At 47.8% G+C, this 15,793-nt stretch overlaps 2 long non-coding RNA genes across 3 annotated transcripts in view; one reads left to right on the top strand and one right to left on the bottom strand.

Moving 5' to 3' along the window:
* Positions 1 to 15,793, top strand: part of LOC117881912 — a 78,598-nt gene that overhangs the window by 16,776 nt on the left and 46,029 nt on the right. The gene's annotated exons all lie outside the window — the stretch shown is intronic.
* Positions 7,736 to 12,318, bottom strand: LOC117881913. Its single transcript, XR_004646890.1, has 2 exons — positions 12,265 to 12,318; positions 7,736 to 7,834 (listed from the first exon to the last, which is right to left on the bottom strand). It is a non-coding gene; the product is annotated as an uncharacterized LOC117881913 (long non-coding RNA).

Below are 15,793 nucleotides of genomic sequence, written 5' to 3' on the forward strand. Positions count from 1 at the left end.
TGCAGTGGGGGAGGTCTAGGTTGGATATTAGGAAAAACTTTTTCACTAGGAGGGTGGTGAAGCACTGGAATGGGTTACCGAGGGAGGTGGTGGAATCTCCTTCCTTAGAGGTTTTTAAGGTCAGGCTTGACAAAGCCCTGGCTGGGATGATTTAGTTGGGAATTGGTCCTGCTTTGAGCAGGGGGTTGGACTAGATGACCTCCTGAGGTCCCTTCCAACCCTGCTATTCTATGATTCTATGATCTCTAGGGCTGTTTTTGAGAGCAACAGTATTCTCGGAAGTGCTGTTTGAAATAATTAATATGTATTTACAAGCCTAACTTCAGTTTAATGGAAGGTTGTTTTTTTTATTTGTTTTTGCCTGGGGATAGGATTAACCATTGCTCTTTAGGGAATGCTAGGAGCAGTCTCCCTCCTATGCGCTCAGTTTGTGACCGGTACATTAGCTATAATTAGCTTAGCCTTTGTTTGGCATGTTTTGAAAAGAAAGAAGAATGTTGTGACCTAAACAGCTCTACCACAAGTTTAAGCTGGATACTTTTTCAAAGTGTGTGTGTTTCTATTTGCTGAATTCCTTTCCTGCATCCTGCTGGCTTTGTCATGCTACAACTTGCTATTTATTCCTGTGTAGGGACCTTTGTGCATATGGAGCTAGGGCAATATAGAGCCTCTGTGAGTCTTCGAAAACATGACTTAACTTTGATCTGTGGTTCTCTTACTCAGCAAACTGTATAGATAGGCACCGAGCTGTTCCCAAATCAGAAATGATTGCCACTGCAGCTCGATAGGGTACAGTAACTCCTCACTGAACGTTGTAGTTATGTTCCTGAAAAATGCGACTTTAAGTGAAATGATGTTAAGCAAATCCAATTTCCTCATAAGAATTAATGTAAATGAGGGGGTTAGGTTCCAGAGAAATTTTTTTCACCAGACAAAAGACTATAATATATATATATTTAGGGTTACCATATGTCCGGATTTTCCCGGACATGTCCAGATTTTTAGATCTTAAATTGCCATCCAGGAGGAATTTTTAAATAGATCAACATGTCCCTCATTTTGCTGGGCGAGGAGGAAGATGCAGAACCTACAAACCCGGGCAGCAGCAGGGAGCAGAAGTCTGGAGCTTCTGGGCTGTCTCAGCTGTTGGGAGAGGGATTGGAAGGGGAATGGGGGTGGAATTCTTGAGCCCACGCTGCCCTGGCAGCAGCCAGCAGGAGCGGAAGCCCCCAGGAGACGCAGGTTGAGGAAGCCCGGGGAGCTGCGGTAGGAGCTTGGGGCAGCAGGAGGACAGGGCTGCAGGGCAGGGCAGAAGTCCCCATCCCGGGCTGGAGGAGGAAGCCCGGGGAGCCACAGTAGGAGCTTGGGGCAGCAGGAGGACAGGGCTGCAGGGCAGGGCAGAAGTCCCCATCCCGGGCTGCCTCGGCTGGGGTGGAAGACAGTCAATTCCCTGCCTACTCGGAGCCTGGGCTGCCTCGGCCGTTGGGGAGGGGTGCGTGGAATTCTTGAGTCCTCGCTGGAGCAGGGGAGGAAGGATGGAAGTCCCCAGCCTGGGCTGCCCCAACCCCTTGCTGGAGCTGGGAGAGGCCCCAAGCCCAGGCTGCCCCGGCTGCTGCAGTGACTGGGAGCAGAAGTACCTCCTCATTGATCAGCCCCATCCACTGTGCGGCTGCTAAGGTTGCAAGCACCTTGTCCTACTACTGCCCCAATCCCCAGGTGGACTTTCCATCCCTGGGAGGGGCTCCACATCTGGGTCGCCCGGGACAGAAGCTGCCAGGACCAGGGGATAAATCAAGGCCTGTGTCTGCACAGTGCTTTGCAGATGAAGCCAGCCAGCCACGAGCAAAAGGTTCTGCTTAACTTCACTGATTTGAACTTTTGCCTCTGCACCTCCTTGCACTGAAACAAAGAACCAGTTCCCATGTAAGCTGCAACTTCAGCCTGGCTGGGCATTGTCCAGAGCCAGCCCTAAACACCCTCTCCTGTCAGGTAGGGTTACCATACGTCCGGATTTTCCCGGATATGTCCGGCTTTTTGGTCCTCAAATCCCCGTCCGGGAGGAATTTCCAAAAAGCAGGACATGTCCGGGAAAATAGGGAGACATGGTAAGGGGACCGCCTCCTCCCCAGGCTCCAACTTTCCCGGCTCCCGCCGCTCTCCACCGCGGCGGGGGCCGAAGCAACTTCCCCGCAGGGGCCAGGCTGCGGCTGTTCGTTCTCCTCACCTGGGCAGCTGGACTCGGGAGCAGCCGCTGCTGCAGCTCCCACTGCCGTGCGGGGAAGTGGCCAAGCATGTGGCGCTCAGCAGCTGCGGCTCTGGTGCCCGGGGCGTGAACCCCCTGAGCCCGGGCCTGCTGCGGGGACCCAGCTGGTGCAATCCTGCGGGCAGCCCCGGAGTGGGGGCAGCAGGCCCCAGCCCCCCCGTCCCGCTCAGGTCCTCCAGGGGAATGAACGGGGCTGCCGATGCCTCCGCCTTGGGGCTGCCCGCGGGATTGCACCAGCTGGGCAGCCAGCCCAGACGCGACTGGCCAGGGGCTGGGCGCAGCGTGCGCGCTGCTGGATCCCCGCAGCAGGCCCGGGCTCAGAGGGTTCGGGCCTGGGCACCAGAGCCGCAGCCACCGAGCACCACGTTCTTGGCCGCTTCCTCCCCCCACAGCAGTGGGAACTGCAGCAGCGGCTGCTTCCGAGTCCGTCTGCCCAGGTGGGGAGAACGAACAGCCGCCACCTGGCCCCGCGGGCCGCCCCCCTACTCTCCCTCCAGGTACTGCCTGAGTCCTGCCTGCGCTCGGGGCCAGGCCAGACTCACTCACCCTGGCCCCGCGCTCTCCCTGTGTCTCCCGGGCCTCCCTCCAGCACTTGCGGAGGGAGGAGGAATGGGGGGGAGTTGTTTTTTTTTTGCTCTGCTCCACCCCCCGCATCCCGATATTTGACCTGGGTGATCTGGTCACCATAGGGGGTGGAGTTGGGGCGGGGACTTTGGGGAAGGGGTGGAGTTGGGGCAGGGGGCGGGGCCCGTGGAGTGTCCTCTTTTTGCAGTATTGAAATATGGTAACCCTAATATATTATACACACAGTATAAGTTTTAAACAAACAATTTAATACTGGTACACAGTGATGATGATTGTGAAGCTTGGCTGAGGTGGAGGAGTCAGAGGGTGGGATATTTCCCTTATTGCTAAATGATGAACTAGCACTTGGCTAAGCCCTCAAGGGTTAATTCTCTCTCTACACAAGGCAGCAGGAATGGAGGGAGATATGCACATTTCCCTTAAGTACACTGCCTTGTTAATTAGATCAGCTTGCTGAGAGGGCAGCTGCTGCAAGCTCCCTCCATCCTGAGCCCTGCTCTATGGAAGATGGGGTAAGCGGGGTGCAGGATCAGGAGGGAGGGGGACACCCTGACATTAGCCCCCCTCTTCCTTCCCTCCCCCCGCACAGCAAGCAGGAGCAGCTCCAAGGCAGAGGGCAGGAGCAGCACATGGCAGTGGGGGGCGGGACATAGCTGAACTGCAGGCAGTTCAGGGAACTTAGGGGAGCGGGGAGCTGATAGGGGGCTGCCAGTCCACCCTGGTTCCAAGCCCCCACCAGCTAGCTCCACCGGGCTGCTCTTCCTGCAAGCAGTGGACAAAGCAGGCGGCTGCCAAACAACGTTAGAAGGGAGCACTGCAATTTTAAACGAGCATGTTCCCTAATTGATCAGCAATGTAACAATGAAACAATCTTAACCGGGATGACTTTAAGTGAGGAGTTACTGTACAAATAAAATCAACCTGCTCAATGCGATTCAGATCTTCAGAAAGAAGCTGCTGGAGTGAGTGGGCCTACAGACACTGAGAAAAGGCTGGTTTGCATTGGGAAACATGTGGGTTGGTGGTAAACAGGGCCGGCTCCAGGCACCAGCCCAGCAAGCAGATGCTTGGGGCGGCCAAGGGGAAGGGGCGGCACGTCGGGCTGTTCAGCGGCAATTCGGCGGCGAGTCCCTCTTGGAGGGAAGCACTTGTCGCCGAATTCCCACCAAAGAAGAAAGCGGCGCGGTGGAGCTGCCGCCGGAGTGCCGCTGATCGCAATTGCGATCGTGGCTTTTTTTTTTTTCCCCGCTGCTTGGGCGGCAAAAACCCTGGTGGTAACAAATGGGGCTCAGCCCAGGTCAGCTGGTTGGAGCAGGTATTAACCACAGTTACTGAAATGATGGTGAAGTCAGTTTGTCCCCAGCTGTGTTCACTGAGACTGCAAGCTCTTTGGGGCAGGCATTGGCTTTCTGTTCTGTGTGTGTACCGGGCCTAGCATAACAGGGCCCCGATCCCTGCCTCTTGGTGCTGGCACAAAACAAATAGCAATACAAAACAATACAAACCTCTGGCGCATTGGAGAACAGATTGTTTGCGCTGCTGCCATGGCTGTCAGGCCATTTTGAGCCTGGGATTGGGGTGAGAGCCAGAGCGCTGCTGTGTTACGTGTCTGGCGTAGCGGAAGGATCATGGCCCCCAGAGAGCACATCTGATTGCTGCTTCTCAACTCTAGAGCTGAGTTCTGTTTGGTTTGGCTTTTATGTTGTGAACTTGCTTGGTTTCCTTTACTGGCGACCATTTCTCAGAGCAGCTTCCATGACAACAGGGAGATGAAGCCATAATAAGTGAATCAACCATAGAAAAGGTTCTGACTGGTGGTAGCGCTAATGTTTGGAATAATAGCTGTTTGAGAAACACTTAGTGATTGAAACACACTGTGTCCTCCAAATGCAGGCCAAAGTGTGGCTGTTTGGCTACTCTTTGCTGCTAGTGCGGGGACACACATTTCCCTAACAGGACCTCCCATGGCTGATGCTCCTGACCTGAGTGTATGCCCTCAGCTGTGATGACCACAGGCCAAAGTTAGGCCCTTCAAAAATGTGCGGCACCAAGCACATCTAAGCCCTGCCTGTGAGCATGCTCAGTACGAGTGTATACGTGGCTGTGGCCCCGCTCTCCTCTCCTGCCTTGAAGAAACTGACCATACTCTTGGTGGTTGTCCGTGAGCAGGCAGCATGCCCTCGCACTACTCAAGCCAATGGGAGTTTTGTTGCTAGCTTCAATGGGAGGAGGAGTGGCCCTGGGAAGTGTGAGGACTATAACTGTGACTAGCCCCTGACAAGGGAGGAAAGCTACAGAGTACTAGTCAAACCAGCCTTACAGGATTGGGGGGGGGCAGGAGTGGGGAGAGACTGAGTGTGTGTAGACAGACAGATATGTTGGGCCAGACCCTATCCCTTGTAAAGGCAGTAGTGCAGAATAGCTTAAAGCCAGCTTAACTAGCCAGATGGGGAATTGCCCTGGTGTGGAGCTATGACATAATGGGATGCAATCCAGATCAGTGAGGAGCTGTGTCACCCCCTGCCCTGCAATCTTGGGTGTCTCCCAATGCTTTGCTGTTGGAGCTCCCACCTGGGCTGCTCGCAAACAGCCTGCTAGCTCTCCGGTCACACTCTGGCTTCCCAGCGTGGGTGACCCTATGCACGGTGACCCCAATGCACTCTCAGTCTCCGATTCTCCTGAAAAACAGGTTTAACACCGTCCATCTCTCTTAGTCCAGATATATTAAATCCATTGCCCCTCTAAGGGAATCAAGGTACTACAGCGTGCCACCTCAAATGGAATTACCCAAACAATTCACAATAGTGGATTAGTTTTGATTAAACAATAGAACAAGTTTATTTAAATTCAAAGAGATTTTAACTGAGTACAAGGCATTAAAGTCAGAAATGGTTACAAGAAAATGAAAATAAAATACTTCCTAGTACTAAACTTAACAAACTAGATTTGGTTTAAGCTGATGTTCTTACCACAGGTTTTCAGGACAATGCCGACCAAATCCTCAGGCCAGGATCTGCTCAACAGCCATTTTTTTTTTCTGTTTTCTTAGTAGAAAAGAGAAGGAGAGATAACTTGGGGTTTTTTTGCCCTCACTTTTATAGTTCAATCACCCTTTGAAATGCATTGTTCTGAGAGTGACCTCTAGATAAAGTTCTTTCCAGCTGAGAGCAAGGAGACATGAAGTCTAATGAGGAAGAAGTGTTATGCTGTTTCTTTTCACCTGTGTATGCTGAAATGCAAATTTTTTTTGTCTTCTTTCTTCGTGCTCTTGCTGTTTGAGGATTCATTACAGCTTATTTGCCAATTAAGGTAAACACACATCCCTTTGTTTAAGACAGGTTTGTTTGACCAGTTCTACCTAATTGGGGCTACATGAGTGTGAACATGCCTTTAACATCAGACATGGGGGATTTCATAACTTTACACACCATATTGCTATGTACATTTCACCATATTGACCAGTGAGTTGTTAGTTTTCAAATGATAGCTCACAAGGCATATTTTGTACAAATATCTTTACAATAATGTGTAGGGTGTGAATGCAGGAGTGCATTCAGTTACCAGGGAAATCCTTCTGGCCGGGTGCGATCACCAGCCAGTGTAGAGCCAGCTACACTGGCCAGAGTATTATGTCTTAATTAGTTAATTTAACAGTGTTATTAGAGCTATGAGAGCTAGTCAAAAATTGGAATTTCTATCCCATGGGGAATGATATTCAAATGTGTTTTCATGCAGTGGGATGAATAGTAGAAATATCAATTTTTCTTTTCTTTTGGAATAGAAAGTTCAGAAAAACTATGATACAGCAATGTCAAAACGTTTCATTTCGGCTTGGTTCAGTATTAATCTATGTCACCTTGAGCTGCTGTGGTGCCTCATGGGAGTTGTAGGTCAGGTGCCACATATCCCCATTCTCTTCTGTGGTCTAGACCAGTGGTTCTCAAACTAGGGCTGCCGCTTGGTCAGGGAAACCCCCTGGCGGGTCGGGACGGTTTGTTTACCTGCCGCGTCCACAGGTTCGGCCGATCGCGGCTCACACTGGCCGCGGTTCGCCGCTCCAGGCCAATGGGGGCTGCGGGAAGCGGCGTGGACCGAGGAATGTGCTGGCCTCCCTTCCAACAGCCCCCATTGGCCTGGAGCAGCGAACCGCGTCCAGTGGGAGCCACAATCGGCCGAATCTGCAGATGCGGCAGGTAAACAAACCGGCCCGGCCCGCCAGGGACTTTCCTTGAACATGCGGCTCACCGGCTTTGAGAACCACTGGTCTAGACTGTACATCTTCCATGATGCACCATGATCCTGGGACTCCCATGAGGTACCACAGCTGTGCCCATGGAAAATGTTGATTTTGTGGAAATTGCATTTCCTGTTCAAAACACACGTTGATGGAGAATTCCTGACCAGCTCTAATATCTATCTATGCATATGGCCCTATCTCCATAGACCAGCAGTTCTCAAACTGTGGGTTGGGACCCCAAAGTGGGTCACAACCCCATTTTAATGGGGTGGCCAGGGCTGGTGTTGGACTTGCTGAAGCCCCCCGTGCCCCACAACCCAGGACTGAACCTTGAGCTTCAGCCCTAGGTGGAGGGGCTCAGGTTACAGGCCCCCTGCCTGGGGCTGAAGCCCTTGGGCTTCGGCTTTGCCCTCCCCCCCCACACTCCTGGGGTCATGTAGCAATTTCTGTTGTCAGAAGGGGGTTGTGGTGCAATGAAGTTTGGAAACCCCCGCCATAGACTCTTGGTGATGAGTATCTGAGCCCTGCACAAATATCAGTGAATTTATCCCACAACACTTCTCTGAGGAAGGACAGTATTATCACCCCCACTTTACAGGCAGGGGACTGATGCACAGGAGTAGATGACTTGTCTAAGCCACTCAAGATACCTGTTGCAGACCTAGATTTCCCAAGCCTCCTGCTTTCTCGTGTGTCCAAATGCTGCCATTGCCTTTGTCTCAAAATGCATCATCACACTGGACTCCTGCCTGGAAACAGAAATAGGAATAATATTTAGGACTTATTTACACACATTTCTGTTTGCAACACCCTGGGTAGGCAGGCAAGAATTATTATCCCCATTTTACAGATGAATAAGCTGAGGCACACCATTGGTGACTGGCCCAAGACAACAGAACAAGCTGGTGATAGTGCTGGGATTAGAACATTAGTGTTCTTGGTTCCTATTCCCAGGATAAAGCTACTCGCCCTTACTATTCCTGAAATAGCTAATAATGCCACGGAGCTTTCTTTAATTATCCTTTGAAGAAATATAACTGTGACAATGACCATGTGGAAAAATAAGCATTTTAAAATAATAACTATGAGTGGATGTGTGGCGCTCTCTCTCTCGTACAAACGCTCTCCGTCTCTCTCTTCTGAGTTTGGCAGTATCTGGTAGAACCATGCTCCTAGTAGCTCTCTTTTTTATAACCATGACTACATGAACTTAGATAATGTGAATAAAACAGTAACTTGACACCCTGACAGCAAATCATGTGATTTCAAAGAACAAACTAAACTGTGGTCAGGCAGCAGGCAGTGACATAGTTGGCTGCTGTGAAAGGCCTTCTAGAAGAAAAGTATTTGCTGTTCCTTTAAATGTGTAAGTTAAAGATTAAATTATATAGTATCGTGTTATCTTTGGAGTCAGGTAGGCTGGGTCACCTAGCCATAGATCTCCTGTAAATTTTGTATTATCAGGCTGGCAAACATAGTTTACGTTTCCAGGAAATCACAGGAAAGCAGAAAATTGGAAGGCAGAGCTAAACTACAGACCAGCTAAGGAGTTTGCCTTGGGTAGAGAAGGCAAATAATTCCTGGGTTAATGAAGCTGAGCATAAAAGCCCTATCCCAAACCCATAAGAGCAGTACAATTATCTGACGTGACTCCGGATGTTCTCCTGGGCTTGGCTCGTCGTCCATGAACAGAGGCACATTGGTTTCAGGCTACAGCCCTGTCTGATTGGACCGCTGTTACACATCAGACTAGTTTTCTGGCCTGTATCAGCAGAATTTCCTGAGCACTCTAGCAGATGCAACACAGATATTCCCAAACCAGAATATAACCAGCCTCCCCAGTTGCAGTTGGCTGTGCTCTAGTTTGCTTGCTGCGTGATGCAAATGTGGCGGGCATTGAGAAGAGTTTCAATAGGCTCTCAGTTTCTAATGGGGTTGGGGTCTCGTATTGTAAAATTTCAGAACAGTGTGGGATTTTAACTATGTGCTTTCCATTGACTGTAGTGGGCTTCTTGCAGCCAAAACCTAGACATGCAACTGATGGCCAACTAGTCTTCATGCCATTGTTCCAACTGCTTTTTCATCCAAAGGCCAAATGCTCTGCTGACACAAATGGGTACAACTCCAAATGTGGCCCCAGGATTCTAGCTTTGTCCTGTTTCCAAATAATAGCAGCACAGAGCTGGTCAACTTAATTAGACTTTTATTGTTGAAAAATGGCTTATTAAATAAAAATAAAATTCAGGGTTTCAACTTTTTCTATTAACATTTTTCTCAGAATTTTTCATTTATCATTGTTGAGTGTTTGGTTTTGCCTCCTTTGTTTTTCCTTTTTCATCTTTCCTTTTGGGTTTTCCCCCATCATTTTTGAAAAGTTGAGGGGAAATTTCCATTTTCAAAAATTGACTTGAAAAATATTTCATGAGCGGTTTTTGAAAATATAAAAAACAAAGGCAGAACACACACAACTTTAAACTTTTGAAATTGAGAAATTATTCTTTTATTTTTCAACCAGCCTTTTTGCCAGCCTTACAAAAGCCGTGCAAAGGTTTGTACGTCTCCATTATTTTTCGTTCCCATTCCTTTGGAAAAACTACAGATTCTGATATCATTGCTGCACTTACAGTTCTCTGAGTCATCGCTCTGAGCAGGTCTAGACCACACAGTGGAAAAAGCACCTGTACCCAGTCTATACTAACAATGGAGCTACACCAGTGGCGGGAGAGAATTCGCCAAAATTCTCAGTGTAGACATGGTCTAGTTGAGAGGGCTGGCAATGGTTTAACTCTCAATGTCAGTGGATTTTGGTCAGTCTGAATTTGCGTTCCATCTTGGATGAATACCCCTAATGGTCCCAAATTTTGGACAGCTCCATTCACTGATCTGCTATTCTGAACTGAAAGAGACTGGTTAAAAAGAGGCACAAATATGGAATAACTGCAAAGCCATACAGTACATGGTCATTTAACTATGTTGGTCCCCCAGGTCTAGGTGGTGAAGAACAGAGTTCAACTCAAGATGTATATTAGGGTTACCATATTTTAAAAAAACAAAAAGAGGACACTCCATGGGGACCCGGCCCAGCCCCAACTCTGCCCCCAGCCCTGCCCCAACTCTGCCCCTTCCCCCAAAGTCCCCGCCCCAACTCTGCCCCCTCCCCTGAACGCTCCGCCCCCCTGGTCCTCCCCCTCCCCTGCTTCCCGCGAATCAAATGCAGGCAGCAGGTAAGCTGGGGCTGGGGTGGGGGGGCGCAAGGAGGCGTGGCCCAGTCCAGCCCCACTGGCCGAGTGGCCCTGGCCCCGGTGTCTCCTGCCCTGCCCGGCCCGGCTCGGCTCAGGCCCTGGGGCGCCAGCCCCAGTTCCGGCCGAGCGGCTCCGCCCCCCCCCCCCCCGGCCCCGGCGACTCCAGCCGGCAACCCAGTGGCCGAGCACCCCCAGCCCCGGTCCCAGCAGCTCTGCCCTGGCTCGGCTCGGCCCCCGGTTCCGGCCGAGCAGCTCTGGCCCGGCCCCGGCCCTGGACCCGGCCAAGCGGCGCCGGCCGAGCACCCTCAGCGCCAGTCCCAGCGGCTCCGGCCTGGCTCAGGCCCCGGTTCCAGCCAAGCACCGCCGGCCCCAGCGTCTCTGGCTCCGGCCCCAGTGGCTCCAGCCTGGATCCAAGCCCCACGACCCCGCCCTATTTTCCCAGACATGCCTGGCTTTTTGGAATTTCCTCCCGGACAGGGATTTGAGGACCAGAAAGCTGGACATGTCCGGGAAAATCCAGACGTATGGTAACCCTAATGTATATAGCTTCCTACCAGTGATGTAGCTAAGAATAGAAATTTAGGTGGGCCCCAACCTATGTTGGATGGGCAATGACCTATAGTCTGACATCTCAGTAAATCATTTATATTGTAAATGATTAAAAACAATTAAAACTCCAAATACATTGAATATCACCCCTGTACATCCCTTTAATAAGTATTTATTTTTAAAACAGGCGGTTAACAAATTTATATACTTAAACAGTGGATGTAGCCCAGGCCCCACTGTGGCTACACCCTGCTTCCTACCTGGATGGCTATATAATGTGGATATAGAGAATCCTAAATTGCTACTTTCATGCTTAGCTGTAGCTCCTCTCAAAGACCTCATAGGTGATCACCCATTTAAAAATGGCTTTTGCAGACTCGAGGGGAAGATCAAAGACCATATGAAGTTCAAAGATTATTGCTGCTTACTATATGATCGCTGAATTCGCAGTCTTGTGATAGTTTGTTTGCTTTCTTTGAACAAGGACTGAAGGTCACACGAAATTCAGTCACTTTAATTTTGTCTAAATGTATCAGAGTTTGCACTAGGCAAACTGAAAGGGGTTAAAGAGGAAAATTCCATATCTCAGATTTTAGGGCCCATTCAGTTTAAAGAGCATTCACCTCCAGGGCAAAAGGAAGCTGTAGTAGAAGACAGGCAATTGCTTATTTTTGTCCTGTAGATCTCTCTCCTAAGAATACCTAGTTGGCAGTGACTTGTCTGCCTCGTGTTGCATTGCAAATTTGTAATCCAGGATTTGTTCCTCTGACCTTTAGTTGAAAAGCCTGTTGTTTGGATTACATGGATAATATTATTATTTGAACAGCCGTCTCAGGAGTTTAACCTATTAAAAATATATAGTATACATTACTATAATAAAATGAACAGGAGTACTTGTGGCACCTTAGAGACTAACAAATTTGTTAATCTCTAAGGTGCCACAAGTACTCCTGTTCTTTTTGCGGATACAGACTAACACGGCTGCTACTCTGAAACCTATAATAAAATGGGGGACTTTGGGGGAGGGTTGGAATGGGAGCAGGGAAAGGGTGGGGGCCCCTGGAGAGTGTCCTCTTTTTTCAATGTTCAAATATGGTAATCCTAGTTAAGTTGCTGTGCATTACTTAATTAAAATTGTTTCATACATAAATGATTTTCATAGTATTTTAAATACAGTAGAACCTCAGAGTTATGAACACCTTGGGAATGGCGGTTGGTCAGAACTCTGAAATGTTCAGAACTCTGAACAGAATGTTATGGTTGTTCTTTAAAAAGTTTACAACTGAACGTTGCCTTTATACAGTTTTGAAACTTTACTATGCAGAAGAAAAATGTTGCATTTAATCATCTTAATTTAAATGAAACAAGTACAGAAACAATTTCCTTACCTTGTCAAATCTTTTTTTAAACTTTCCTGTTGTATTTTTAGTAGTTTATGTTTCACACAGCACTGTTCTATATTTGCTTTTTTTTTTTTGGTGTGTCTCTGCTGCTGCCTGATTGCATATCTCTGGTTCCAAATAAGGAGTGTGGTTGACTAGTCAGTTTGTAACTCCGAGGTTCTACCGTATGAATTACTAGCACTGTTGTTATTGTTCATTTAGTGTTCTGCAGCTTTTGGCTACATATGAAAATAACGTGTGAAGAACTGGGAGTCCCACGGTCTGCATATTTCATAGACATACATACTACAGCTGCTGAGAAAATGTTTTATTTTCCTGAATTTGTTTTTTTTGACAAAAACTTAAAAAAAAAAAAAAAAAACCCTGTCTGTCAATATTGTATTGCAGAAAATGTCAACATTTAATTGAAAAAATATTTTGGATGAAAAGTGAAAATTTCCTTGAAAAGCAGAAACTTGCCTCAAAAAAAATTTTTTTTTAATTAAAACCTCAGTTTTCTCAGGAAAGGCAGTTTTGATGGAAAGTTTTTGACCAGCCCTAGCCCACCGCAAAGAGCAATTTTAAGAGCTATAGAGCCCAATAGCTTCCCATTCTTGGACCCACAAAAAAATGGCAGGCACAGTTAATTGGAGGCTAATAGCACTTAGCTGTTGAATGCTTGACTACATCTCTGAAAAGTACTTAGATGTCTATGTGCTATAAAATACACCCAAAAATGGAGTTGAGACCTTTCCTGAATTGGACCATGTTGCTAAATCAAACCCACTTTAAGAAGCATACAAAGTTGTGAACACTATTGAAGAGGGAAGTATTTGAATTAGAAGGGGCTGTTTGCCATAGCTTTCTTGACTTGGTGCTTTATGCTTCTACTGTTTTGCTACAGCAGATATTTGCACAACTTTATTTACTATGATTTAGTTTCATTTCCCCTTTATTTATAGTGATCCTGAAATGGCCTTTTTTTTGTGCCTAGACTCACTCTTCTCTTCTCTTCTCTTCTCTTCTCTCTCAGACTCTACAAGTGTGAGTAACATTAACATGAGTGAATGTGACTCTCAGGCAGTGATGGGAAAATAGAGCCCTCCAGTTACATCACTATACAGCGCTGTAACACAGTAAACAGCAGTATATGTATTGAGTTGGGCAACCTTAAGAGTGATTAGCTGTTGCTTCCTTCCTTTTCGTGTTAATGGAACACTTGTTTTTTAAGTTGAACACTTTACCCTTCCAGTTCAAGTATGTTTCAAGTATCTATTTAAAAGAAGGTCACACCATGAACCTTTGAGATGTGCTATGAACCTGAAAGGTGCATTGCCTACAAGGGAATCCTGCAAATAATCCTGATGGTAGCACTAGAATTAGAGCTCCGTATGATTCCCTAGTGTGTCTTTCTGTTCTAAATTGCTTATAATCTTTGTTTTTTATTGTTGCATAGCGGAGGCTGCTTTTGTCTGAGGCGCTCAGGGTACTCTATAAATGGTAATGGTAAGTACAACCCTGTGAAATAGGCGAGTATTAATATTCCCATTTTACGGAGAAGGAAAGTACAGAACAGAGAATTGTGAATTGTGGCAGATTTCCTTTTACCCTGTGCTTTAACCACTGCAGAAAGTTTCCTTTTCCTTCATCATTTTTAAAAATTCTTTTTCCTTTTATGCTTGCTTATTTACCCACAATAGTGCCCCCGGAAGGCAGAAGTCTTGGTCGTATCTGGGATGGGCACGCAGACCTCACACTGACCAGGAAGGGGTTAATGAGAGGGTGTGGTCCCAATCAGCCCCACCCTGGCCATTACACCTGTGCAAGTTGTCATGCTGGGAGAGAGATAAATGAAGAAAAGCCCACTCAGCCGTGGCTGGTAGGAAGAGTGATTAGTTCTACAAAGGGAAGTCTGGCCCGGGCTAGAGCCTCACCAGAGACTGGCTTGATGCTGCCTGGAAGGAAGGATCAGCTGGAGCTAGAACCTAAATAGAGACGACACAGTGTTGGAGCCTCCTTGGGGCAGTTAGGTCTGGGACAGGAGCTTTTTAGTGTCTCATAACTAGTTTGGCTCCCCTTTATTTTGGGACTGGCAGAAGAGTCAGCCAGGGCAGACAGGCCTAGCTGCAGGCTATGGTAAGAAGCAGCCCTGGGACACAGCTCGGGAGTCTGAACAAACAGACCTCCTCTGTTCCATGCAGGGTCCCTGGGCTGGAACCCAGAGCAGAGGGCTTGCCTGGGTTCCCCTACTGGCCCACTTAGGGTGGAGATAGGAAGAACCTAGAGCCAAGGACTGATGGGCACCAAATCCTTGAAGTTGGGACAAACCTCGGGTGTGATGCTGCCAGGCCACTGATGTGCTGGACTTGGGTTCCCCCAGAAGGGGCAGCATTAAAAGTGACCTGGCTGGTGTGGGCCAAACAGGGAGCGGCAAAGGAGGAGGAGGCCGGGAGCTGCTACACCACACCTCACCACAAGGGAGAAGACTCTTTCACAGCATCATTGACTCATGAGACTGGCCTCACTGGCATCTATGTAGCTAGCCGTTCAAGTGGCATAAATTGATTGCATGTTTTTTCCTCACTTTTTTTTGTGTAGTTATCAGAATAACTCTAATCCTAACACATGGGATAATAAGGTATCTGATATTAAGCAAGCCTTCGCAAAGTCTCAGGAAACAGAATAAATGACATGTCCTGTAGGGAAAGTAGACGCTTGAGCCTTTCTGCAGAGACAGCCCTATCTCCACATTTTTCTGGATTTTCATTGAATCTCAAAGCTATGGTTTTCAGTTCCCTCTCATCAGTTGTGTGTTGCATTGTTCTTATATGCTCTCGTGAGTGGAATTCACCCCTGGGCAGAGTTTACAAGATCTATGAACCACTTACATCCTCAAAATGAGACTTAAGTGGTGTATAAGCTTTATGTTAGTCCATGGCACAGTGGTACATTTCAGCCCTGATGTAAACCCCTCCTGGAATAATGGCATTTCTAGAACTTCTGAAGCAATTCTGGCATTGTTAAAATCTTCTATTTAGACAGTCTTCCCAGAATCCGGAATGAATCCAGAGTTAACAAACGGTATCCCTTTAAAAAATACAGTGACGGTAGAAATGTGTGGGTAAGGAGTATCCATTAACTATATAAAAGGAGGGACACCGTAGCCAAAGCAATGAGAACTGAAATACTAAATCCTTGGCTATTAATAGAGAACTAGATTATGGATCCTTTACTCATGGGGTGAGCACAGTGGGACTACTTTTGAGAGTAAGTACTGGCCAGGCAGGATGTTATGTAACATTGCAAAAGACACACGTATATATGGGGGGGGGGGGTGGAGGGGGAAGATGGATACATAAGCATCTATCCAATTTATCTTGCAATGTGGGAATTGCCAGGCTGGATCAGAATAATGATCCTTCTTGTCCAGTATCCTATCTGTAGCAGCCAGTACCAGCTGCTTCAGGGGAAGGGGCAGGAAACCCTGCAGTAGGCAGTTATGAAATATCCTGTCTATAAGGAAAGTTTCTTCCTG

The sequence above is a fragment of the Trachemys scripta genome, chromosome 8 (assembly GCF_013100865.1).
Source record: "Trachemys scripta elegans isolate TJP31775 chromosome 8, CAS_Tse_1.0, whole genome shotgun sequence".
Lineage (NCBI taxonomy): Eukaryota > Metazoa > Chordata > Testudines > Emydidae > Trachemys > Trachemys scripta.